The following is a 19,684-nucleotide window of genomic DNA, read 5'->3' on the forward strand; positions in this document are numbered from 1 at the left end:
CTCAGTCTTAGAGCCAGCGGGGGACATATGCAGCATCAGATGGATGCTGCATCCACCTAGATAAATATGACTCCAAACCCATACTTCTCTTTTAAGGTGTACAGTATACTGTACACATTATGCAACATTATTTGGAAAAAACGAATTATTATTTAGGTTCATTATTATTATGGGGTAATTATTATTAATCTATTACCAATCAAAATAAGTTCAGGGATGGGATCTTAATGAAACCTGTACAGAGAAAATATGTAGATTGCTGAACTCTCTTTTTGAAGGTTAGACCTGATTCACACCTATGCAGTTTGCTTTTGATCCATTTCTGCAGTGCTTTTTGCGGTGTGTTTTCTGTTTTTCACATGCTTTTTTCATGCATTTTTTGATTAGTTTTGCGGTTTTTATGCTTTTTTTTGGGCCATTTTGTTGTTGGGCAGATTAAAATCCTAAACGCATAAAACCCACTACATGCTTTTATGCAGCTTCTCCATTGAAGTCTGTTGAACCAAAGAGCACTGTTTTGCGTTTAAAAAAGTCCCTAACGCTTTCCAAAAATGCAGCGGCTGATAAAAGCATAGATGTGAACATTTCCCATAGGAAACCATGTTAAATGGACTGTAGATCGTTTCTGCAAAAAGCACCAAAAAACGCATAGCTGTGAACCAGGCCTTATAGTTGCTTGGATGTTATACTGATCCACTGGCTTCAGTGCTTTCTGACTCAATGACCCAGAACAATTATACAGATCAAGAATTCCGACTCTCCAGTAGCTTCAATAGGTCCTTGCTTGTTCTGGGTTAATGACGGTGAATGTATTGAGATCAAACTAGGTATCTAGCATATTTACAGACTGGTAAGCTAAAACAGCCTTTGTATTTCCGTACAAGTTTTCTGGCATCAGTAGCTCACTGCTACTTAGGAAAAACCCTGCCTTTTCAAAAATGAGGAAGGATAATTGTAACTTATCTGCTCTTATTTGGTAGAATGCCAGCAGCAGGTATGCAATGTATGGTATTATTGTATTATTTATTGAACTCTAGCCAGAGCTAATGTGCTATATCAGTTACATGTTCATTTAAGAATCGATGTTAACTCTCCCAGATTTTCTGGGATAGTCCCACATCTAGGTCCCATGTGTCCCAGGCTGTGTTCTGAATTCACGGCATTGACCTTTTTTTGAGTTACTAAACCTACCTGAGGTTCCCACAAAATTTTGGGGCAGGACCACCCAGAAAGTAGGTGTGATCTGGGCAGGAGTGTGTTAATGCCCAAGTGCAGCCAAAATCAAAAATAGGAAAATCAGCACAAGGGACATAGTACAGCATATTACTTGTGGTGACTCTTCTGCTCTTGGTAGTAATTCTCCATAACCCCCCCGCTGCAATCTTCCAGTACGGCAGAAGTTAACGCAACTAAAGGACTGCAACAGGCTCTCATGAAGAGAACCTGCCTATATCTCACCTTTCTGCCCAGCTCCATCATTCACAGAAGCTGTACTACAACTTCTATGAATGGAAACACGATATATGAATGGAGGGGTGGAGCTATCAATCATCTGCCCATTCTCCATTCTTAGATCCTGTTCCATTCATAGAAGCTGTAGTATGAATGGTGGATCTGGGCAAAAAGAGCGGGCATAGTCAGATTCTTTTCATGATAGCCTGTAACAGCTATTTAGCTGTATTAATGCATCCAAATCTTATGGCGATGGGGTGGAGGGGCAGGACAGAGGAAGATTACTACTAACACATGGGTGTCAAACTCAACTTCATTGAGGGCCGCATCAGCATTATAATTTCCCTTAAAGGGCTGGTTGTAGCTGTAATACTAGATGTCCAGAGTATCCCACCCCCCTTACATCAGATGTCAAGGGTCCCGTCCTACCCTCCCTTACATCAAAGTGCACCCCCTTACCTTGTGTTGTGTTGGGAAGAAGCTGGGGTTTGAGCTGGGAAGCAGAAAGCGCAGGGTCTGGAGGAGGCCCAAAGGAGGGCTGGAGCTCTAGGAGAAGTGTGAGGGCCACATGAAATGGTCTGGAGGGCTAGATTCGGCCCACTGGCCTTTTGTTTGACACATGTGTAGAAGAAGAGGAATCAACACAAGGGACACATGTTACTGACTGTATGTTATGTCCTTTGTGCTGACTTTTATGTTTTTGATCTTGGCTGCACTTAGGCTTTTAGTGTGAGTCGTAAGTGGGGGGTGACAGTGTCCTGAGGACTGGGATGAATAGTTGGCATGTATGATTTAGGTGGCAGAATATATTTTAAACCACAGAAGACAGAAAAGTACATATACAAAAGTAATAATATAACATACAATTATAACTTGCCCACAATAATATATTGGCAGTCCCTAAAGGTGACTAGATTACTAGCTTGGCTGGTTTCTTATGAAATCAGATATTTTAGTTTAGCTTCTATTTGCTTTTCATTCATAAAACAAGGGTAGAGGGTTGGTTCTTGCTTTTGAAATATGAGATGTTTTATATTACATAAATGGTGTGTGCTAACCAAGGGTAAACAGCATTGAGCTGGTCAGAATGGACACAATAATAGAACCTCATTTTTTACTGATCATCATACACTTCTATCTACATACTTTTGAAGCCACGAGATGGGCATTTTTAAGGGTGAGTGTGCTAACGATATACGCGCTGCTCATCTTTCATACTTTTATAATTACTTAGTGGATTGCTCTTCTAATCCAAAAAAAGATGGCAGAATTGGGTGGTATGGGTTATGGAATGCTCTTACAACTACTTTTTGCACCCTATCCCATTAATAAAGAATACACAAGATTGGCATAACAGGATAATGTTGTAATGGCTTCATGACTTGCTGCCACACTAAAATGCAGGTCATCAGCCAGCGGGTCTACACACATTACAATCTAATACTTTCCCAAATGGTTACACATTATGTGAAGTAGGTTAAATGATCAGTTCTTCTACATCTACTGCATACATTGCATTTAAAGAAAATGCAGGGCTAGGTAGTATAGCATTGAATATAGCCCATGCCATATGTAGTATTACAACCCACCAATGGTATTCAGTGCAAATCACATTCCTTTTCAATCCTGTCTGTAAGCCAACACACAGTGCTGTAAAGCATCGCTCAGTCTAATAACTATTACATTAGATCCAACAAGGCACAGTGCATGCAATAATCCTCCTCCAGCCACCCTGGCTGCTGCAAAGCATAGATCAGTGCTAATCTCCATCACACAGCGCTGGCCACATCGGACACATCTCCTGCTGCAAATCACACATATAGCAAGTCTTCCATCAGAGCACATCTGTTCTATGACATCCACCTCGGAGCATGTACTGGACTGCTCATCAGAAGTAAAAGTCACACTGCAATGGTTTACCTAATGGATCCATAAACACAAATGTCTTCACAGCACAGTGCATCAACCCTCTCCCCTATCTTCCACATCACCCTAAAAGAATGAGGAGATGCCACTACAGGGGAAGGTCATCAGTGTTTGTGTAGGCTTGCACCTATATATGTATATATACATACATGGGGACAGTCACATACTACATACACATATGCACCAGCACCCACCCTGCACAGCACAGACCTCCCATGCCTTGATTGGAATGACAACCGCACCCTGCTTGCCATCCTCATCTCCCCCCCATCAGCCCCTTAGAGGTCTCTGATCATTATGGGGTCCAGGGATGGATCTGTAAAATAAAAAGGGGTCAGTGAAGGAGAAGCATGCTTAACCCCTCTTACCTACTGCAACCTCCACCTCTGTGATGCATCCAGCATGGCTCACATAGGCACCAGCCCCTGCAATGGGAGGAGGACAGAACTCAGCTTGGCTCCTTTCTTTTCTTTTTTTGATTAGCCCTTCATGGTGTAGAGCCGGTTAGGAGCGTCCTGTCATACAGCAGGCAAGGAGGGGGGTGCTGAGTCTGTCCTGTGATCCAAGAGGGGGGGGGGGGGGAGAGGCTGTCCTGTGACACAGGAGGAGGGAGGCTGTCATAGAGAGGGGAGGGCAGTGAGCTGCCCTTCTCTACAGAGTAATGGGAGGAGACTAGAAAGAAGACAAGAGGTGGGAGGGGCTCTGCTGTCATTCAGGCGGGGGAGTGGGAGGGCTCTGCTGTCATTCACAGGGGAAGTGGGCGGGATCTGCTGTCATTTAGAAGTGAAGTGGGAGGGCTCTTGTGTCATATAGGAGGGACATGGGAGGAGCTGTTGGATGATGAAGGGTGGAGGGAGGATAGAGGGGTCTGTATGGGTGAGGCTGTCCTATACTGTGTAGGCGCTTTACCCTATGTGATACCTGCTTGGCGTCCTTCCATACTGTACCTCTCATCTTTATATTAGACCTCTGTGCGATCACATCGTCCGACTCTAACATATGGATCGGCTCACGTGCACCTGCCTGCTATGGGACCTTTATAGGGGGGGATCGTCCTGTTTCCTGTGCAGGAGGCTCATCAATGCCCTCCATTGAACAGTAGTGGGAGGATGGCAGGCAAGGGGTAACATGGGCTCAGTGCGCCCTCCAGCCAGATGGGGAGTAAGGTGAAATGTGACGTGGCTCTGTAATACAGGGGGGAGCCAGAGAAATGCAGTTACCATGGCAACCACTATAGTACATCACATGGTAGCGGCAGCATGTGGCTTCTGGGACAGACACGTAGACGTATAAAGGAGTATATACATACATTCATACCGTGCTGACACAGCTGCTAGGAGGAGGGGGGAGGGGGTCAGGACTGCCATAGGGTGACCCTCCTCACCTGAACAGCAATGCTGCCATGTCACATACACTGACTCATCCACTCTGATTTATGGATCATCTCAATATATGAATCATATCAGACTTCTATATCAAAAACTGATCAGTTTTCCACACATACTTTTTGGGACACTTTAAAAAAATCTCAGGCTAAGAAATGCATTGGCATTGAAAGCAAACATTTGAGGGCTGTTTTTAACGCCCCCTTAAACGCCTATGCAAATGATACAATGGACAGCACACAGTGCTGTTTATATTATCAAAACATGAAGCGTTAGCATTGCTTTGCTTCAAAATTGAAGCCTCGTGATGACTGAAAGGTTCGTACTTCAACTACTTCCATTCAAGTCTATGGTGACGCGTCGCAACCGCGCCAGGATGCAGTTGCACCGCAGTAGTACATTACAATTAATAATAGGCGGTTTGTGTTGCGGTTTTAATGTGCCAAAAATGCATGTCAACTGCGCTGCAAATGCACATAGGGCGCTGGGGAGAGCTTTTTTAGTAAACTTCCATCTTTAGGTTTCACCTATAGGTAAGTTTTTAATAAGGCTTACATATAGGTAATAAACAAGCAAAAAGTTGGGGGAGCAAACCCTGAACATGTATTTCTAAAGCTGGTGCAGCTATGAACCAAGCGACATGTATATTAAAAAAGAATAGCGCACACATGCAAAAGAAATGACTATAAAATATGAAGACAATCCATAAATAAAAATGGGGATTTGGTCCCACCATATGGCCATAGCGCTATTCTTTTTTAATATGCATGTCGCTTGGTTCATAGCTGCACCAGCTTTAGAAATACATGTTCAGGGTTTGCTCCCCCAACTTTTTGCTTGTTTATTATGTATGCGATATGGCCATAAGGTGGGACCAAATCCCCATTTTTATTTATGGATTGTCTTCATATTTTATAGTAATTTCTTTTGCATGTGTGCGCTATTCTTTTTTAATATGCATGTCGCTTGGTTCATAGCTGCACCAGCTTTAGAAATACATGTTCAGGGTTTGCTCCCCCAACTTTTTGCTTGTTTATTATGTATTCGGTCTGACCAGACTTCTGGGGTTGAGCACCCCACCCCCCACACACACCTGTACTCTATCAGTGTCCACTATCAAGTAGATATAGGAGGAGTCCCTTGTAGTGCATTAGCACATCTCTCCCAGCAAGGAGTGTTGTCTCCAAGGATTAGAGAGGCTGGATTCACCCTTTTTTATGGATAGTGTAGGACCCACTGACAATGGGGTACTTTGACGTAGTGGTGGGCTTGAGCACAATATGGCCATATGGTGGGACCAAATCCCCATTTTTATTTATGGATTGTCTTCATATTTGATAGTCATTTCTTTTACATATAGGTAGTGTAAATATCTCCTAAACATGCACCGTTCAGGAGATATTTACTGTATATGCAGCCAGTGAAATTACTGGTGCATGCGCCCTAAAGAAACAGCCATCTGTGCTATTTCTTCAGAATCCTGTGCAGTGACTGGCGGCTTCCAAGTGCATGTACGGGAGTAACGTTATCGCGGCTGTGGCCAGTCACAGAGCCGGAGTTCGCAAACCCGGAAGGAAGACCGAGTAAAGATGGACGCCGTCTCCAGCGTCACTGGAATGTGTCGTTTTGAGGCAAGTTTCACATAATGTGCTAGTATGCGATGCATACTAGCATAATATGCCTTTGCCTTGCAGGCAAATAAAAAAAAAGTGCAGCAGTTTTACAATTAGCCACTTCCATACTGTTCCAGCATTCCTTTCCTACATGTAAAAATCATAATTTTCTGCTAGAAAATTACTCACAACCCCCAAACATTATACATTTTTTTAAAACAGAGACCCTGGGGAATAAAATGGCGGTTATTGCAATCTTTTTTTTATGCAATTTCCGCAGCAATTTTTCAAACTTTTTTTGGGAAAAACACTTTCAGGAATTAAAAAAAAAACAAAACAGTCCAACTTTTTTCTATAACGTGAAAGATGATGTTACGCTGAGTAAAAAGATACCTAACATGTCCCGCTTTAAAATTGTGCTTTCTCGTGAAATGGCGCAAAACTTTGGTACTTACAAATCTCCATAGGCGACGCTTTAAATTTTTTTACAGGTTACCAGTTTAGAGTTACATTAGAATTACATTTAGAATTCTTGCTCTTGCTCGAACGTTCACAGCAATACCTCACATGTGTGGTTTAAACGTTGTTTACATATGAGGACACAACCTACATATGTGTTCAGGGGACAGGGGCGATACAATTTTTTTTTGTGTGTTTATATTTTTACACCTTCCCTTTATATTTATGTTTTTTTTAAACACTTTTATTCCTATTACAAGGAATGTAAACATCCCTTGTAATAGGAATAGGGCATCGCGGGTCTTCTTTATGGAGAGATCTGGGGTCTATAGGCTGGGGAGTCTGAGATAAAAAAACAAACCAAAAACAATCTCAGGCTTTCCAGCTGGACATACGGCAGTGTTTGCAACTGCCGGGGGTCGGACGTGACGTCACAAGGTCGCGCCCCTCCTTCAAAAGTCATAGAGATGACCGGGGACCATATGGTCCTTGATCAGCTCTATTGTAAACCGCCGACAGCGGAGTAATTCTCTGGCTCGCCGATCGCACGGACGAACTGGTGGAAGCAGTGGAGAATGGAGGGAGAGGGGGCGTCCCCTCCTGCAGCCGGTAAAAACAATCAAGCAGCTGAACTGCCACTATGATTGGTTTTATAGTGCAGAGAATCGCCAGCTGAAAAAGATGATATCTGAATGATGTCTGTAGCTGCAGGCATTTTTCAGATACCCCCACTGAAAGCCCAGGACATCATATGATGTACTGCAGTACAGAAGTGGTTAAACGCTTATCAACCACACCTATTAATGCTGTAGGCGTGTTTGATAAATGTCAGTATTTTGATTGTAAACAAGCCATTGGACACCCAAAATTTAATTTTCCCATAGGCGTGCGCAAGGGGTGTGCCTGGGCACATCCTAATCATTACATGTGGTGCCGATCCCCCCTGCTGCCCGAGCTTCCCCCCATGTTGGCACCCTTGCACCACAGTGCTGCTGGCTTCCTTCTTCTTCTTTCCCCCAGCTGCTGCAGGGGATGTTTCAGGATGGGGAGTGGGAGAAGGGGCAAGTAAATATGTAATTTACGGGCCCCTTCCTTTTCTTAATGAACACAGTGAACGCACTCGCTCACTGTGTTCATTCATAACTGAAGCATAGTAAACTGTGTTTGTGAATGAACAGAAAGTCTCTCAGCACATTCATTCAATGTCCAGAGGCCACTGAGAAAGGCATGTGTGTTTGAGCTTTGGGGTACACACCCTAATGCAATAGGCTGTGTACACCTATGTTTTTTCCCTAATAAATAAGGACATGCCCATTCCAGGTTAGAGTTTGAAAAGGTGTGCCAGGTGTGTTGTAGTGAGAAGGCTTCTATACTGAGGCACTGCTCTGATACAAGCCGGAAGGTTAAAGAAGAACCCTCATGATAATTAAAGGTAGAAATGTTTTATCTCTGCAATGAAACATCAATGTATTTCTGAAGAAACTCAAACCTTTATTTGATGCCTTTCTGCTTCTCTGGCTCTCCCTATATAGAAGCTTGATTTGTGGACATTACTCAGGCAGTGATCAGCTGCCACTGCCCCTTTTTTATTGATCATTGACAATACCTCTTTTTCACCCCCTCTGTCTTTTCAAGCAGGCTCAGCCTCTCCATAATCAAGCTTCATTGGTTGCCAGGACATAGGCGGCTATGCCACACAGCACCATTGATTGCTAGAACACAAGCAGCCACGTGGCAAAGCATCATTGATTGCTCGGACACAGGTAGCAAGGTAGCACAGCACCAATGGTTGCTAGGACACAGGCAGTACAGCACTATTGGTTTCTGAGATGCAGGCAGCACAGCACATTTGGTTGCTAGGACACAGGCAGCCAGTCAGCACAATATTATTGGTTGCTAGGACGCAGGCAGCAAAGCACTGTTGGTTGGTGAGATGCAGGCAGTACAGCACCATTGGTTGCTGGGGTACAGGCAGCCGGGCAGCACGTTTAGTTGCTAGGACACAGACAGCTGGGCAGTGCAGCACAGTTGGTTGCTAGGACACAGGCAGTACAGCACTATTGGTTACATGGATGCAGGCAGCTGGGCACCACAGCACTTTTGGTTGCTAGGACACAGGCAGCCAGTCAGCACAACATCATTGGTTGCTAGAACACAGGCAGCAAAGTAACACAGCACCATTGGTTGCAGGGGTGCAGGCAGCACAGCACCTTTGGTTGCTAGGACACAGGCAGCTGCCCAGTGCAGCACCATTTATTGCTAGGATGCAGGCAGCTGGGCAGCACAGCATCATTGGTTGCTAGGATGTAGACAGATGGGCAGCAGAGCACCATTTCTTGTTGGAACACAGATGGCCAGGTCACACAGAATAATGGTTGCAAGGACGTAGGTGTCTGGGCCACACAGCACCATTGTTTGCTAGGACACAGATGGCCAGGTCACACAGAATATTGGTTGCAAGGACGTAGGTGCCTGGGCCACACAGCACCATTGGTTGCTAGGACAAAGGCACCATGAAAACATAACAGTGTGTGGCCTGGTCTCCTGGGTTCTAGTAAATAATAAAGCTGGATCACTGGGTAGTAGATCCAGCTGAGCCTATCACTGCTTGAATTGACAGAGGGGGGTGAAACAGGATAGCTGGCATGCCCACTCCCCTGCATACCTATTGGCGGCACTAGTCTCAGAGAAGCTCCTGGTGCATCAAATAAGCGCTGCCAATCACAGCTAATTAAATATTATATTTCTTGCTGGATATCTGAGGGAGGGAAGAGCGCTAAGGTCGCCCACATATCAAAGGAATGACACCTACTACCGTAGAAAGACAGGGAAAAGTGATACACGCAGTTGATTGCCTGGGGGACAAGAGCAACAAATACAGCATTTGATGAAAGTTCTTATTTAAAGCTAAATTCCAGGCAAACTGTTAAATACGCAAAAAAAAAAAAAAATACCTATTGCATAAGGGAACTGTTTTTACTTATAAAATATATATAAACAAATACACATCGACACGAGTTTCTAAAGACAACCATTGAAAACAATTGTTCTCCAACCAATCCCAAATGTAACAAATATTATAGTTCATAAATTTGCTTTTAACAACTCCTGTGATGTACCCCATTTTCCAAAAATGTAATATCATTCCATGTGATCACCGCCACCCCCCCCCCCCCCCCCCTGGACAAGCTCTCACCTTGGTGTTTGGATCTCAAAATAAAAAAGGTCTGAAGAGCAGGTTTTCTTTAAATCAGTCAGGTTCAGCTATTATACTTCTATATAACAACAAAGATCCTGATCTGATTTAAATGGCATGCTCAAAGAAAAACAGATACACATAGTGATCTCTCTGCATTTTTGAAAAACAATATTCCTTTATAAAAATAACACATGCTGTTACATTCTGCTTGTGTCAGAAAAGAAGTCCAAGAAGAACTGGCAAATATGGCAATGCCCAATATGGTCGTGCTAATTTGCGCATTAGCAAAAGGCATGCGCGACGGCGCTTTGGCTTACGGAAAACTATCTAATTGCCAGTAATTACTGGCCTATATAAGGACATCAGTGGCTATCATAAATTGCTGGATTATCTTCCTGTTCCTTGTGCTTCTGTTTGATTACCTGTTACCGACCCGGCTTACCCCTGGCCTGCTCTGTCTTCTCTCCTGGCTCTGAACCCGGCTTGCTTCTCGGACCTGCACCTGTCTATTCCAGATTGATATACTGTGTTTGACCCTGTCTTGATCTCGACTACGCTACTTGCCTCTGCTACTGAATGACTTGCTGTGTTTGACCCCTGGCCTGGCTTCTAACCTTGCTCCTGCTTACTTTTCTGTCAAGATCCGTCAGCAGCTCCAGAGTACCATTGGCTGTGACCACCTACTCTACCTGTGGATGTCCTCACATCTGGTTACATCAGGCAGCTTCACCTGCAGGCAACCCGTGCACCTTTGAGCATAGCACACTCTGTCACCACCTTCAGGGGTACTCTGTACAATGCCGCAAGGGGAGCCCTCTTGTCACCTCAGCCTCCAGTCAAGTATGTTACAGCTTGGCTCATCAACTTTAGGTGTTGTGTGGAGCATAGCACTCTCTGTCACCACCTTCAGGGGGACTCTGTAATATGCCGCAAGGGGAGCCCTCTCGTCACCTCAGCCTCCAGTCAAGTATGTTACAGCTCGTCTCATCAACTTTAGGTGTTGTGTGGAGCATAGCACTCTCTGTCCCCACCTTCAGGGGGACTCTGTACTATGCCGCAAGGGGAGCCCTCTTGTCACCTCAGCCTCCAGTCAAGTATGTTACAGCTTGGCTCATCAACTTTAGGTGTTGTGTGGAGCATAGCACTCTCTGTCACCACCTTCAGGGGTACTCTGTACTATGACGCAAGGGGAGCCCTCTTGTCACCTCAGCCTCCAGTCAAGTATGTTACAGCTTGGCTCATCAACTTTAGGTGTTGTGTGGAGCATAGCACTCTCTGTCACCACCTTCAGGGGGACTCTGTACTATGCCGCAAGGGGAGCCCTCTCGTCACCTCAGCCTCCAGTCAAGTATGTTACAGCTTGGCTCATCAACTTTAGGTGTTGTGTGGAGCATAGCACTCTCTGTCACCACCTTCAGGGGGACTCTGTACTATGCCGCAAGGGGAGCCCTCTCGTCACCTCAGCCTCCAGTCAAGTATGTTACAGCTTGGCTCATCAACTTTAGGTGTTGTGTGGAGCATAGCACTCTCTGTCACCACCTTCAGGGGGACTCTGTACTATGCCGCAAGGGGAGCCCTCTTGTCACCTACCTCAGCCTCCAGTCAAGTATGTTACAGCTTGGCTCATCAACTTTAGGTGTTGTGTGGAGCATAGCACTCTCTGTCACCACCTTCAGGGGTACTCTGTACTATGACGCAAGGGGAGCCCTCTTGTCACCTCAGCCTCCAGTCAAGTATGTTACAGCTTGGCTCATCAACTTTAGGTGTTGTGTGGAGCATAGCACTCTCTGTCACCACCTTCAGGGGGACTCTGTACTATGACGCAAGGGGACCCCTCTCATCATCTCAGCCTCTAGTCAAGTATGTTACAGCTTGGCTCATCAACTTTAGGTGTTGTGTGGAGCATAGCACTCTCTGTCACCACCTTCAGGGGGACTCTGTACTATGCCGCAAGGGGAGCCCTCTCGTCACCTCAGCCTCCAGGCTAGTATGTTACAGCTTGGCTCATCAACTTTAGGTGTTGTGTGGAGCTGAACACAGTGTGCTGTGGGCTGCTTGTTTGCTTAGACATTGCCGAGATGCTGGGACCTTTTCTGAACCTTGGTTATAGGCAGGAACTGCAAAAACCCTGTTGTGGGCTAAGTTTAAGCTGGCAGGATAACAGCACTTAGCTCTTTGCGCTGACAAAGTCCTTTGATGATGTAATGTGTAGGGCGGTGGAGTGATGAGATTGATCGGCGAGGCTGTGTGAAAGGCTTTGCACAGGAGGATAAATGTTTTACTGAGCAGTTCTTGCTAAACTTGACGGAGGCATCTAATAGCAGCTTTCCTTAGCCTGATTACGCTTAATGAGTCAAGCAGAATATAACAGCATGTGAGTCAGGGGCGTAACTACAGGGGTTGCAGGGGTTGCAATTGCTACCGGGCCCCATGCTCCAGGGGGCCCAGTAGCAAACCAGTGGGTGAACTTCCAGGATCTCAAAGGTCACACTTGTGTCCGGGGCCTGGCATTGCACCACTGACGGAGGCCCCAATATTGCAGGAAGGGGGCCCACTGCAGAACTTGTGAAAGGATCCTGCTGCGGGACCGTAATAAAAGGCCATGCAACGAGAGTAAAGAGCCCAAGGATTAGTGGGAAGAGCCCCGGGCTTGAAGGGAAGGGCCCCGCCCAGGGGTCTGGGGCAGTGGTGTATTTAGGTTTTGTGCTGCCCTAGGCCGGACTAAACTCGTGCACCCCCTAATTTAACTACGACCCACCCCTTCCTGTGAAGGCCACACCCTTTTATGTTTCAGACCTGCCCTGTCATCTGTAAACCCCACCCCTTCCTCATTAGGCTCCACCTTTTCCTCTTAGAGCTCCATCTCTTCCTCTCTGTACCTTAAAAGTGGGTACAAAGTGCCTACTTGTATATTTTGTGGTTTTGTATGGGTACGTCATTTTGGGGAGTGTTCCTGGGGGCCCCCGCTAGGCAGCGAGGATGCCAATCAAGAGAGAAATAAAGGAGGATGCCAATCCACAGGGCCGGTGGCTGCAATTGCCGCCGGGCCCCCGCGATCGCTCCACACTGAGAGAGAAGAGCGGTCCGCTGTTGTACACGCGGCAGACTGTTGTTCTCTCTGAAATGATCACAGAGCGCCTGTGATCCTCCTATTTAGGATCACATGTATCTGTGGTCATTTCACAAGTCCCCCCCCCCCCCATACAGTTAGAAAACACCCCCTAGGCTCACATTTAGCCCCTCGATCACCCCTGGGTTAACCCCTTCCCTGCCAGTGTCATTATTACAGTAACAGTGCATATTTTTTGCAGTCACTGGTCCCCCCAAAAGTGTCAAAAATGTCAGTTAGAGGTCCGATCTGTCCGCTGCAGTCCCGCTAAAAATCGCAATTGCCGCCATTACTAGTAAAAAAAAAAATGAAATAAATGAAAATGACATTTCTCCTAGTTTGTAGACGCGATAACTTTTGCGCAAACCAATCAAAATACGCTTATTGGGATTTTCTTTTTTTTAACAAAAATATGTAGCAGAAAACAAATTGGCCTAAAAGGATAAAAAAAAATTTGATTTTTTTAATTTTAATAACAAAATTAATAAAAATTGCAGAGGTGATCAAATACCACCAAAAGAAAGCTCTATTTGTGGGAAAAAAGTACATCAATTTTTTTAGGGTACAGCGTCGCACGACCACGCAATTGTCCGTTAAAGTAATGCAGTCCTGAATTGCAAAAAATGGCCTGGTCAATAAGGGGGAAAATCTTCCAGTCCAGAAGTGGTTAAAGCTTGGAGCACTTTGCAGTACATGAACTTTTACTGCCTGTGAACTGTTAAATGCATTTGCATTGATTTCAGCATGCATGGAGCACTTTGTACACGCTGAAACCAATGCAAACTCTTTTACCAGTTCACATGCAGTGAAAGTTCATGTACTGCAAAGTGCTCCATATTTGTTAAAAATATATTTACTGCAAAAATGTAATGGAATTATTAATTTATAATTGTAGCAATAGCAGTGGGTGGTAACCTAAAATCGTGATTCCTACCTGCTGTCAGATGTCCTGACCTGGTTGGGGGTTCCCTTTTCCTCCTCTCTCTCCTCCTCCTCGACATAGATAGACCCTGCCCTGTGGAGAGGTTAGTCCCTCTTACATGCCGCGCGGAGGGTGGGTAGGTGGTATCCGCCCCCACCCACTCATTGAAGTGCATCCCGTCTGGCCACTCACTGCCGCTCTATGGGGGCAACAGTCCCTCCCTGCCTGGCAAGTATGTACGCCCCTCAGTGCTGGGACAAGGCCATCCAGATTCCAGCGCCCTGGGCAAACTGCGCCCCCCCATGTGTATTCACAGTTCACATCTCGGTGTTAGTGTGACACTCGCTGGGAGTGAAGGCAGCTTCTCTTGTCTCCAGTCATGTAATATGTCACATGATAAGACAGTCTGCCCTCACTCTATAGTGGCACTGCGCTGAGACTGAGGCATTGCACGCAGTTCCGGGGAGTTTGCAGTGTGGCCCCATTCACTTGAACAGGTTGCCTTCAGCAGATGGTAGTGCATGCTGAAAGTGACGGCGGTATAATTCCTGCCACTGCTGCAAATCAAAATATTACAGCAGTGGCATCTGTAAACCTCTAGCTGCTGCCTCTGGCAGGAGTGATAGGGAGCTGTATTATGAGGCTCAGCAGCATGTTTTATTGCCCGCCAACAGCAAGTGTAAATGAGCCCATGACTAGGTTCACACTGTTACAGGTGGTTGCATGTGCGGGACAGTGTGTAAATGGCACCAATTCCCGCACCCACAACCACCTGCAGGAAAAATTCCCTGCTCTTTTACAGATGCCCAAGGCTGCCATTTACTCTTATTGGCACCCCCACACATCTGAAAATGCAGCACATTTTTTGGTGCGGGAAATTGCATGGTGCTTTTGCACCATGCGATTTCCCTGCGGCTGCGTTTTCCTAAAGGTGCAGGGACCTGTTTCCTGTAGGTACAGTAGTCTATTTAAATGAATTGGCTGCTGTGCCTGCGCAAATGTGAGTCACAGCAAACACATTAGTGTGAACATGACATAAAAGTCACCTAAAAGGAAAATACATACAGCAAAGTGACTCCAACATATTGTACTTACTAGCACAAAGTCACTTTATAAAATACCTCTGCTGAGTACTTCCCTAATTATCAATAATATACACAGTGCTCAGGTGAAAACAGCAGAATATCACTGCATTGTACCTGTAATTCTCAGTGTTCTTGGGTTTAATCTGGGCATCTTCTATCTGCTTCTGTCCCCATCTGAGTGTCAGCCTGCTCTCCACCTGCATTGCTTTAGTATCCTTAGCTCTGCCATGAGTCCCGACATTTTCTTCATCTTCTGCCGGCCTCTATCCCCGCCCACTGGCCCGCCCACCACGTATAGCACTTCCCTAGACCATAAACTACAGGTCTGATAGGAGGTGGGCGGGGACAGAAGATGCAGAAAACTTCGGGACTCAACCTGGACACAGAGCTAAGAATTCTAAAGCAATGGTGGTGGGCGGGCTGACGATCGGGGACAGAAGCAGAGAGAAGATGCTGACACTAAACCCGAGCCCTAAGCATACAAAAGGCTTGCAGGTGGTGCTCGCATTATCAGCACTTCACCTCCGCTGCGCCCTCCCTCCCTCCCGCCCACCCTCTGGCGACGCCCCTTCACTAAAAGCTGGAGAGTGGAGACTGTGTGTGTGGGAGGAGGCGGTGACAGGCAGGCAAGGACCAGGGGAGCAGACAATGAGGCGGGACTCGGCACGCAAAGTGACAGGAGCACTGCAGGCGAGCCTCACAGAGCGGATCGTTTTTTTTTTTTTTTTTTTTATGCGGGGACGGCGGCTTTTTTGCCGCCCCCCCACAAAGTGCCGCCCTAGGCCTAGGCCTAGTCGGCCTAGGCCAAAATACAGCAGTGGTCTGGGGGGCCCTTCATGGTTTCTTGCATCTGGGCCCTGAAGGTTCTAGTTACGCCTCTGATGTGAGTGTTAGTTTAATTAAGAAATATTTTTTTTAAAAATGCAAAGAGCACTATGTGTAACCTATTTTCTTTTAGCACAGCATTTGAATCAGATAAGGATCCCTGTTTCAATGAACAAGTGAAGTATCTGGACCTGGCAGTAACAGCAGCTTGTCCCCGCTGATTTAACTACTTGCCGTATGGGCCAGTTTTGACGTTGCTCACATACATGGTAAAATCAGCATAATTTTTGGGGGGTAGAAAATTACTTAGAACCCCCATACGTTATATACTTTCTGAAAGCAAAGGCCCTGTTGAACAAAATGGTGGTTGTTGCATCATCTGCTTAGCCATTTATAAAACTCAAATTTTTTAGGGAAAAAAATACACTTAAATGCATTTTAGTGCACACAAACACAATACGATACCCAATTTTTGGTGAACTCTAAAAGATGATGTTGTGCCCAATAAAAAGATACCAAATATGTCAAGATTTAAAAATTTGTGTGCACGTGAAATGCTGACAAACTACAATCATCTACAAATCTCCATAGGTGACTTTTTACCAGTTCAGAGGTAATTGTGAGCTCTGGTGCTAGGATTATTGCTTTCACTTTGACATTCAAGGCGATGCCTCACATTTGCGGTGCGATCACTGTATACATATGAGCGCTGGACCTATATACACGTTTGTATTTGTGCATTAGCACTGGGGTATGAGGGCGCTTTAAATTTCTTTTTTCACATTTTTTAATTTATTTAATTGATATATATTCTTTATTGCTATCACAAGAGATGAACAACATCCCTTGTGATAGCTTGGGCAGTGACAGGTACTCTTTATGGAGATATCTGGGGTCTATTAGACCCCTGACCCCTCCTCTGCCCTCCAAGGCAGCCGATCAAACCGAAATCAGTTTGATTAGCTGCTTCCCTGGCTGGCAAAGGCCAGTAGATAAAGAACCGAAACCAGAAGTGACAAAATCCTTGGCACTTCAGGCTTCATTCATCCCAGAGTAGGGGGAAGAACAGACATTCCTTCTTCTCTCTGTTCGCAGCCCAGGCTTTCCTTTCTTATAGGAATGTCAATGGGTGGCGAAAGAAGGGGGACCCTTCCAAGTCCTGTAGAAGTGATTGGGAGGCTCTGGAGCCTCTCAGGTTACTTTTACATGAAAGCCCATCATTGGCTGACATTTTTGATTTTATTGGAAGATCAGGCAGTTGAAAATGCAGAAACTATGAATGTTCAGGTGGCTTTTTCCCCCACTTAGCAATGGCAGTTCTCCAAATTCTATCTGGGTAGGTTCCTTGAATGCAGTTACTACAATTGGCAGCCTGAATGACATTCCTCTATGTGGGAATTTAAAATGCTTATGATTTGGTGTAATGTTATTAGGATTTAGCACCCTCATTTTAAACAGAAATTATTAATTTCTCTAAAGTAATTGTCTATTTTATGGTCTTATTAAACCAATTTTAAAAATACACTACGTGGCCAAATTATTTGATGGACCTATCTTGTATTCATAAAAAGACTACACATGTAAACAATACTCAAGTATGCTGTGGTATTCAAATAATACTTTTTTTGGCCAGCCATTCTCAACAAGGGTCCCTTCAGAGGTCGCTATGGGTTCCTTGAGCTGTGGCTGATTGACCATTCATTTGATGGCGCATGCATAATTCCAGGTCCAGCACCACTTAGCAGATCTTTTCAGCTGTCTGTAAGGTGGAGGCATTCTTCCTACTGACCACCAATGTAAGGGGCATTCTGCCTGCCCACTGACCACCAATATAAGGGACATTCATTCCACTGAACCCCTATGAATTAATTTTAGCAGGGGTTCCCTGAAAAATATTTCAAGGGTTTTTCTGTTGTAAAATGGTTTAGAAAGGCTTCATTAAGTGGTCTATATAAGGGGGTCTTAAAAAAAAAAAAAAAAAAAAAAAGAAAAACTTTCCCCCCTTCATTTTACTACTGTCAGATTGTACCAGTGACCCAAAAGATGATTGATCATGCTATGTACAGTATGCCAAACGTGGGCTCTGCTATCTGCATTGCCTGCCAAAATCAATGTTCATAAAACCATGTAATGTTTTCATTCATCCAGTTTTGGGGATCTTGCTCACACTGTAGCCTAATTCCATGTAGCTGCTGTAGCTCATTAGCCTCAATTGTTCAACGTGTGATATCATAGTTGCCCTTTTGCAGACAACCGTTGTAAACAGAGTATATTTGAGCCGTTACTTTTGTTGCATTTCCTACCCACAGGACTTCCGAGATTGTGATGAGGCCCCTAGTTGCAGGACATGTAACATGCAATGTATTTCTATGAGAGCAAAATTTATATACAAGCCAGCAGATGAATGAAACCTGCCTTTTAGTTACACAAAGCCACAGGTTTTCATTGTGCACCACTACGACCTTCTAGCAGCTGACGTTCTAACAACCAATGACCTTCCCCTGCCCCTCTCTGTCAGCGCTGGGGTCACATTAGCTAAGTGATAGAGAAAAAGAGGGAGGGAGAAGAGAAACATTGGAATACTAGTCAGTACCAGTATGCAAAAAGTGTATTGGATTTGGAAGAAAAAATCTTCTCTAACGTTGGGTCCTACATGTGTGGATGTTGATGTATTGTGTAAAACTATTAGAATAGTTTTTTGCATTTTAGAATGTGGTGCCTTGAGATTGTCCATAATTTTAGAGGGTGCCTTGAGATTGTCCATAATTTTAGAGGGTGCCTTGAGATTGTCCATAACTTTAAAGGGTGCCCTAAATGAAAAAAGATTGAGAAACACTGAGAGTGTTACAGTGTAAAAGTCTTATCAGTCACTTGAAAGTCGTATCAAAGTCGGACTCCAAAGTTGCACTAAAAAACGTGCAACTTTGGAGTCAGTGTGAAAGGAGCCTTATTTCAGAGTCAGTGCCCCTTTGATTATGTATGTTCTTCATTCTAGCCACATGACTTCTTTAACATGCATGCATACTTTATGTATTGATCTGTGAGCAGATGATTAGCTATGTAGCTAATTGTTCTAACAAGTGATTGCATGTAATACGGTGCAAATGATTGCACTTAGGTCTTCCCATAGCCCTCTATGCTGTTTCCTAACTGGAAAAGTAAATCAAAACTCTAACCTCGAGGTCCAATTTGCCCTGTCATTTCCATGTCTGGCAATGGCTAAACAAGGCTTCTTTGTGAGGCAGAGGCAATAATAAACTTCTCTTTATTTATCGAGAAAATGGGGGTGTAGTTATAGGGCTTGTCCTAGGACCTAGGCATTATGTTATTCTATCCAGAATATGGAAACTCGTTAACAAAAGATGAACTACACGCAAACTGCTAAATACATAGGTAAAATACATACAGTATATCGTCAATGTTTTGCATGCCAAAGGATTTATAATACTCTGCTTGCAGTTTTGTGATCCAGTCACAGCTTGCTAACACTAAAGCCAAATTTGGAACCTCCATTGCAGCTACAGGATTATATCAGCACATACTTAGCCTCCTAATTGGACAATGAAGGTGAAGCAGTTTGCTGATGAGGTCATCACTCTGCTCACAACTCCTGCCAGTGTACTGGCAGCACACGTGCATGCTGCAGAGCCTACCTCTCCTAGTGTGATTGCTAATATACAGGAGATTGCTGATATCAAGTTTCAGGTAC

At 44.8% G+C, this 19,684-nt stretch overlaps 2 protein-coding genes across 3 annotated transcripts in view; one reads left to right on the forward strand and one right to left on the reverse strand.

Annotated features, from left to right (window-relative positions):
- The window catches only part of GNAZ (G protein subunit alpha z), a 195,459-nt gene extending 191,487 nt beyond the window's left edge, over positions 1 to 3,972 (reverse strand). The window contains exon 1 of the mRNA XM_082243655.1: positions 3,747 to 3,972. The gene's annotated coding sequence lies outside the window, so the exon portion shown is untranslated. The remainder of the gene's footprint in view (positions 1 to 3,746) is intronic.
- The window catches only part of RSPH14 (radial spoke head 14 homolog), a 315,190-nt gene that overhangs the window by 234,656 nt on the left and 60,850 nt on the right, over positions 1 to 19,684 (forward strand). The window lies entirely within an intron of this gene.

Source organism: Pelophylax lessonae, assembly GCF_965119305.1.
Source record: "Pelophylax lessonae genome assembly, chromosome: 1".
Lineage (NCBI taxonomy): Eukaryota > Metazoa > Chordata > Amphibia > Anura > Ranidae > Pelophylax > Pelophylax lessonae.